An 8,041-nucleotide genomic window follows, 5' to 3' on the forward strand; every position below is an offset into this window, starting at 1 on the left:
TGGACCCTGCACCTCAGCTGTAACATCATTCTGTGCATTCCCAGTGACAACAATCAATTCATTTTTAATATTTCCTTCATTTGGACATGCACGGATAAGATGACCATTTTCCCCACAGCCGAAACATCTAATTACATTTGTCGTGGCATAAATAACATAACTAACATCATCATGATGGAAATTAAGAGTCAAGTCAAGTTCATCAACATTGTCCTTCAGAACCATGTATGTAAAACGCCTGAAAGACATTACATGTTTTAACTGAGGGGACTTGCTACTAATCGGAATCATCTTTAAGGGAGAAATCAATTTTCCATATAGAAAGCATTCCTGCTAAAGTCTCATTCCTGATAAAAGGCGGTACCTTAGATAACGTCACCTTCTTTGAAGGGGTAGAAAGAGGGAGTACTGAAATAAAAATGCCATCAATCTCAATACCACTCTCTGTTAGCAAGTTCACTAACTCAACCGTCCTAACAAACAAAACGATGGCATTATTCATCCTTGACGCTGATAGAACATTTTCACTACCAACTACTGCCCCTACCGCTACTTTAATTCCATGACGCCTCGTTAGAAAATCTAAACTCCCTGCACTTGGAGCCGCCATACTCCCAGTACATAGACTGGGAGTAAAAGTCCTTTAACCAACAACTTCCTTCTTGCTACTATTACCTAATGTAGGGGAATTTACAGTTAAAACCCAAGGACCAGATATGTCGCAATGAAGACCAGGACTCAGAGATGAGTTCAATTAATAATAATAATTTTACTTGAAGAAAATAGTTTGCAATTTCATCAGCAGAAGTCAGCTTCAACACTCTCGAAGGAGTTCGCAGGCCGCCCCCAGTAGAATACAAAATCAACCACAGTTATACCCTGACAGAGGATACTAATTGCGTCAATACATGAGTCAACAAAATTCTGATTGGTTCCAAAACCTAGATAAAACTCTCCAAAGACGTAAATCTGATATGCTGGACACTGGCAGTTGATCGTTTGTCCTGGGACAGTCTGAGCTTCTCCCTGTGCAGACAGATACTAACACACATACACAGAGAACTTATCTAAAATTCAAGGCTTTCTAGCACTGGCAAGTGTCTTATCATTACGGTTGGATACACACACATAATATGTGGACATTAATCTTGAGGAAAAGAAATACAGCACACATAAGGTTACACATTTCACTCTTGCTATAACTTGATTAATAGTCAAACAAGAAATCATGTAATAATGTAATATAATATCAGTATGAAGGATATGGCAACTCGGCATCCACTCCTTCACTAACAACACAACGCAAATATTAACAAAGATAGAAAAGGAGGAAAAAAAGTAATTCAATCACTCGTACCTCGCACTTCAGTCAAACGCTCTCCGTCCATGCTTGCCGCTCACCTGACACATGCGCACACACCAATCGCTCTGCTCAACAAACACCTGCACATGCACACATAGAGAGATAGAGAGAGAGAGATAGAGAGAGAGAGATAGAGAGAGAGAGATAGAGAGAGAGAGAGAGATTCAGAGCATGGAACGCGAGGAACAGAATTGAGAACCGCAGCTTTAGAACATTGATTTTAAAACTTGTGAATCCATTAGAATAGTTGGAAGACAGAATCGTGATTCATATATGAATAGTTTTTTTTCATGCACCCTTAGTTTTGACGACATGGCAACAACTCTTCCTCTTCTCTTAAGCAGTGCAACATGGCCCCGCCCCCTTTGTGGCCTGTTCCTGGAGGGTGGGATTTATCAAACTTGTTACAGGTTTTGTAGGCACTACATTTCCATAATTTTAAAAGATGATATCTATGTTTGCAATGAACTTTAAGCTTCGTAACTTTTATTACACAGATATTGTTTATGTTCAAACAGAAACATTACACACTAACTAAAATGTAATAAGTGAAATCACAATCAACCACCCCTTTAAAGGATTAGTTCACATAATTGATTTACTATGGAAGTAAAATAATGACATGTCTTTGAATCAAAAAAGCATGTTGAAGAGCACTAACTGAAAAAATAATGCATACATTAACACTACTTGCTGAAACAGGAGTCATTCTTGATTGAAATTGGATTTTCCCTAAGTTTTTCTAGTGGGAATGGGATGGGACGGGACAGGAATTCTTTTTCTTTTCTTTTTTTTTTGCAGGAGTGGGACGGGAGAGATTTGAAAATCCACTCCAACCCTAGACAGTAAAAGAAATGGACACAGCGACCCCATTGTATTCAATGGAGACAAGTGAAGTCAATTAGAAGCACGCACTTCCTGGGGGTCGAGCATACTGCACAGACTCAAACTGAGCTCGATGATGTAGATGTCACGTGAGCAACCTTTCTAACAATTGTAAGTCTTTTAATAGCTGTGCCAAGAGAAATCTGAATCCCCCACCAAATCTTGCAGACGTTGTTTTGTCCCATTGCTTTAAATGCACTCTGTGTGGGCTTCTCCCTTGACTGTATGCCTCCACATCCCCTTGATAGCCTCATAGACAGTAAAAGATTGCCTGTGAGCTTCTCCTCCTGTCCATACGATAATTTCTCTAATTGTTATCCTATTAAAAAAAACTGCTTCTACAGGGACACAATGTAAGATACAAGGTAATGGGGCCTTTTATACATTTTTGTGTTTCTTTAGTAATAATTAATGGACAAATGGAGTCTTTAAACGCCTCAAATGTAAAGTTATTTGCTGTCAAAATTGAATGGGAGTCAATGGAATGCTTACAGCAGGTGGGGGTCCGCTAGCCAATGGCGGCGTCCAGGGGTGCTTCTATAAAATATGAAACCCTGCTCCCCTGGTGTCACCCTCTACTTCACACACCTGCCACAGCAGCCACTAGTCGCATTAGAGTGATGTCAACTCCCCCTTGGACTGATTGGCTAGAGGAGCAGCTGTCAATCTACTTGTGGGCCAATGGTGACACTGAATTTACATGAAACACTAACTGCAACATTTAGAAACACAAGCGCAGAACATGGAAACAAGAGCAAAGGGGAAAAGACCACAAGCACAAACACAGAAAAAATAACATGTGAACAGGAAACCTGATTTTTTCATGTTTCAGTTTTGTGCAATATAATTTTAAATGTGCTTACATTTCTGATTCACGCTTATTACTATTTTCGATCCATGACTGTGCTTTGTTATTTGAAAAAAAAAATTAATTTGTTTTACACGTTTTTAACTATTTTATTGATTTATGCTTACAAAAAACTATGTTAAATTGAAGGACCTAAAAATGCAAGCCCTGGAAATACAAGTACTGTTAACGTATGCATTATTTTTTCAGTTAGTGCTATTCAGCATGCTGTATTATTTCAAAGACATATGTCATTATTTTACTTCCATAATTTACCACATGTCATCCAAGATGATCATGTCTTTCTTTCTTCAGTCAAAAAAAAAAAAAAAAAGGTTTCTGAGGAAAACATTACAGGATTTTTCTCTATAAAGTGGACTTCAGTGTCGGCCAATGGGTTGAAGGTCCAAATTGCAGTTTCATTGCAGCTTTGAAGGTGATGTAGGCAAAAGTACTGACACATGTTTACATTTGTGGTTAAAAAGAATATGCTTTTTTTTTTTTAAATGACTGATCGTTTCACTAGATAAGACACTTATTCGTGTAGAGCCCTTTGAAGCTGCAATGAAACAATTTGGACCTTCAACCCATTGGCCGCCATTGAAGTCCACTTCATAGAGAAAAATCCTGCATGTTTTTCTAAAATTAAAAACAATTATTTTGGACCGAAGAAAGAAAGACACAAACATACTGGATGACATACGGGTGAGTTAATTATCAGGAGATGTTCATTCTAGAAGTGAACTAGACCTTTATTAATCCTTATTTAGATCTGACTCCACCCAATCAACAACTAATGGCAAGTATAGGTCTCTGCAGGAAAGTAATGGGAGTTACGAGATCAAGGTGTTTTTACACCATGATACCTGATTAGTTGATGTAATAGTGACGTTAGGTTTAGGGGTGGGGTTGGGTAAGGGGGATCATTTAGATTGCATGATTCAGAAACACCCAACAGTTTCAAAACACCCACATGGTGATAAACGCCCACTTTTACTCTGCAGAGACCTAAGTCTCACTAATGGAGGGAACCAAGTCCTGTCGTACAATTTCTTTTTTCTTTTTTTTGGGTAATCCATTTCACTTTGGATGTACTGTACAGTATGTCACAATACTTCTATATAAAAAAAAAATCGGTCGCAACTTCTGCTAAATCATGACTCTGAGTAAATATTACAATTCTTAAAACATTAAATAAAATGCAATCTTGTAAACCTTTCTGCTTAGTCCTTAGAGTAAAATGAGTGCTAAATATTTCATTATGAACCGTTTCAGATGATATTAAGGGGTGTCAGACTGACCAAAGAATAATGAGGTATTAGACCGATGGTGTGTCTTTATTATGTGAGCAAGTGCGCAACCGATGAAAATATATTCATGTGTAGTGATAAAGCATGTGAGTTAATGTCTGTGTGTGAGGGAAGCGGTGACTTCTTGTGGAAAAATGACACAAAAGAACAATGATAGTGGAGAGCTTCTCAATCTGAAGTGCTTTTACTGCAGTTTATTTTTTGTATGCAGCTTCTAACCATCATAACACACCAATGTACTCAACTCACAACAGTATTTGGGAAACAGGTTTTATAAAAGTTATTTTATACCGATCCATCTAACACAATTTAGTGAGTTTAAATAAAACGTTAAGTGACCAGCTTTTGTTCTGCTGTGTGACTAATAGACCATTTACGGAAATCTTGACAAATTTCAAATACATTTTTAACAGGCAGTTTGGTAAATTTCACCAATAAAACAAATGAAGGCATTTTGTTAGTTGTAAAGAAGTCAAAAGACAAATTTAATCTACTGTACACAATTTATAATAAAAACACAATTTTCACATATACAAAACATGAAATATCACAAAATACTTAAGTACAGCAGACAACATCATAAACCGACAAAGAGAAGCAAAAACAAATGGTTTGTGAATTTGTGGTTAGTCACGGCTTTTAAAGGAAATTTTTCAAGCAGTTTGTGATTGTGGGGAGTAGGACTTTTACCGGCAACGCCACCCGGGGAATTTCACCCCGAGAATAGGATTTGACCAACTAAATCGTTAAACCACCAAAATACAAAAAGCACAGGTTTGAATTATGCATGAAGCCAGAGACGTAGTTCCGTTAAAAGACAAATTTTATTCATACAATTACTAAAATACAAGTTTAAGATACTATACACCCTAAGATAAGGGAAAAGAGTGCTGAGGCCTTACCAGTGGAGAGGTAGGGTCAAGGGGTGTTGGATCTCAGGGAAGGATTCCAATCAAACGTGAACAGACACACACAGACAAAAAAAAAAAAAAAACTAAAGTAATGAAAAGGGAGAACACCGCACACAAGAAGAGACCACCACTTTCGGCACTCAGCACTGTGGGAGAGAGAATAGTCAATTATTGGGGAAGGAAATAAATCAATAAGCCAAAAATAAATGAAAACAAAAGGCAACTTCAATCTAAGGCAATTCTAGTTGTCTAAGTTTAACAAATCAAAGTTCCAGCAAAAATGAAAGTCTTTATCAAAACCTTAAGAAATATAAATTAACCAAAAGAATCACTTAATCATAAATGTAACAAAACCCCATAAACATAGATCCCAATCTCCACACACATCAAGGAGCACAGTCAGTCCAAAAGATAGGGCACAGATGACAGCTTTGCCTCAATCACTTAAATATAGCCCTGCCAGACACCCAATTGGGCAACAGGTCCTGGTGCTGGAAGGCCCGTAGCGGTGTTCAGAGCTTGAAGTTCCTGTAGCTATATCTGGTTAAGCAGTTTGCAGTTAAAACAATAGTTGAGACAAAACAGCAGCATGACAGAGAAAGGAGGGACTGGTGCAGATACCAGCACAAGCTAAGCGGTTTACAACCTTGATGCACAAACAAACCAAAGTCAGTAACTGTTTGTGATTAAAATATACACAATGTCAACTAGTACTATACATACGTACCGATCAAGGAGCCTCACACCAATAGTGACGATAGCTACACTGAGCAAGCAGCCAAACTCAACCCGGTTCCGTCACAGGAATGATCGGGTTTATAACAGGGAGAGACTGCAAAAAGACACTGCACGCTGTAAAATGTAAACAAGGCCTATAGATGAATCAAATCAGCCCATTGAATCACCTGTCGAATTACCGTGACTGCACAGTGAAGAATCAAGAGCAAAAATGTGCCTCCGGCAACAAAGAGTGCGGAGTGTCCTTCTTCTTCTTCTTCTTCTTTTCATTTTTTGGCAGATTGCAACCATGACTTTTAAAGGTGCATACCGCCACCTACTGTATCAGAGTATGTAACATGAGCTATATCCATTGGTACTACTTTATATCAAAAAAAAAAAAAAACACTAAATAAAAATTCTATATCCTATTGTATATCCCTATATTTTTTAGATATTGTATAACTGCTTTCTGTGTATCCTTTACCCCATCTCCTGTTGTGCCTAATAAACCTTCAAGGTTCCACTTCCTTCCTGTCTGACTGATCTTTTGTTTTAGCCTCATCCTCTCATCTCTATATTTATTACAATATAGCAATACATGTTCTACATCTTCCTTGGACCTACATTCCAAACATTCATCTGATGGACTTTTGCCCATTAAAAACAGTGTTTTATTTAACCCTGTGTGATCAAACCTTAGCCTGGTTAAAACACTCTCCTCTCTTCTGTTACTTCTATTCACACCCTGAGCATTAATAGATTTTTGCAAGCTGTAATATTTCCTTCCACTTTTATCCACATCCCACCTATCCTGCCATTTCTTTAACATTTCTTTTTTAATTATCGCCTTAGCTTCTCCTTTTCCAAGAGGTATATTTATGACATTATTCATCTTAGTTGATTTTTTTGCTATATTGTCTGCTCCCTCATTCCCTTGTACACCTGTGTGGGCAGGTACCCAGCAGAATCTCACATCTATCCGTAGTCTCTGTAATCTAAATAAACTTTGTTGAATTTCTAGCATTAGATCTTCTCTATTAGATTTCATATTTTGAATACTATAAAGAGCTGCTACAGAGTCAACACAACACACCACTCTGTCTGGTTTTACTTCCTCAACCCACTGCAGTCCTACAATAATCGCCATCATCTCTGCCGTGTACACTGATGCCTGATCGGGTAATCTTTTCCCAATGCTTATATTCATTGTTGGTATATATATTCCTATTCCTACCTTGTCCTCTTCATCTTTAGATCCGTCTGTATACATATCTAAATAACTGTAATATTTGTTCCTTATGTACTGACTTGCCATATGTCCTTTCCTACTCTCTTCCCATTCATTTTTTAATTCCAATATATTTAAGTCTATCTCAGTTCTTGGAAATAACCAAATAGGTATATTACTGATAGGTGTAGGGGAGTTAAACCATATATTATTTACTCTATATTCCTCTGACTTAGTCTTTATTACCCATCCAAAACCATTACCTTTAAAAGAACTATACTCCCAACATTCCTGAATAATGCTCTTAGCATGGTTCTCAAACCCACATCCACTTAAGCGACTCCAGTATGTAAGCATGATTTTATCTCTTCTCAGGTCTGAGGGCACTTCTCCTAACTCAACCTGTATTGCTTTAATTGGTGTTGATCTCATTACACCTGCACAGATCCTCAATGCTTTATTACTAACTCTATCTAACTTCAATAAATGGGTTTTAGCTGTTGCTCCATAAACATAACATCCATAATCAATTGTTGCCCTCATTAGAGCCCTATAAATATACATTAATGATTGTTTATTTGCTCCCCAATCTTTCCCCACTACCGCTCTCATTAAATTTATGACTTTCTTGCATTTTGATTCCACCTTTTCAATGTGTGTTTTCCATGTTCCCTTTTGATCTAACCAAATACCAAGATATTTAAAATGATCTACTGTTTCCATATTGTGGCCATATAACTGTAGCTTCTGTTTATCTATCTCTTTCTTCCTGGTAAA

The 8,041-nt window shown here is 37.5% G+C and overlaps 1 long non-coding RNA gene across 1 annotated transcript; it reads right to left on the reverse strand.

Annotated features, from left to right (window-relative positions):
* Positions 1-4,584: 4,584 nt before the first annotated feature.
* Positions 4,585-6,306, reverse strand: LOC127983462 (uncharacterized). The gene is made up of 2 exons (XR_008160447.1): positions 6,222-6,306; positions 4,585-6,148 (listed from the first exon to the last, which is right to left on the reverse strand). It is a non-coding gene; the product is annotated as an uncharacterized LOC127983462 (long non-coding RNA).
* Positions 6,307-8,041: the final 1,735 nt, after the last annotated feature.

The sequence above is a fragment of the Carassius gibelio genome, chromosome B20 (genome assembly GCF_023724105.1).
Source record: "Carassius gibelio isolate Cgi1373 ecotype wild population from Czech Republic chromosome B20, carGib1.2-hapl.c, whole genome shotgun sequence".
Lineage (NCBI taxonomy): Eukaryota > Metazoa > Chordata > Actinopteri > Cypriniformes > Cyprinidae > Carassius > Carassius gibelio.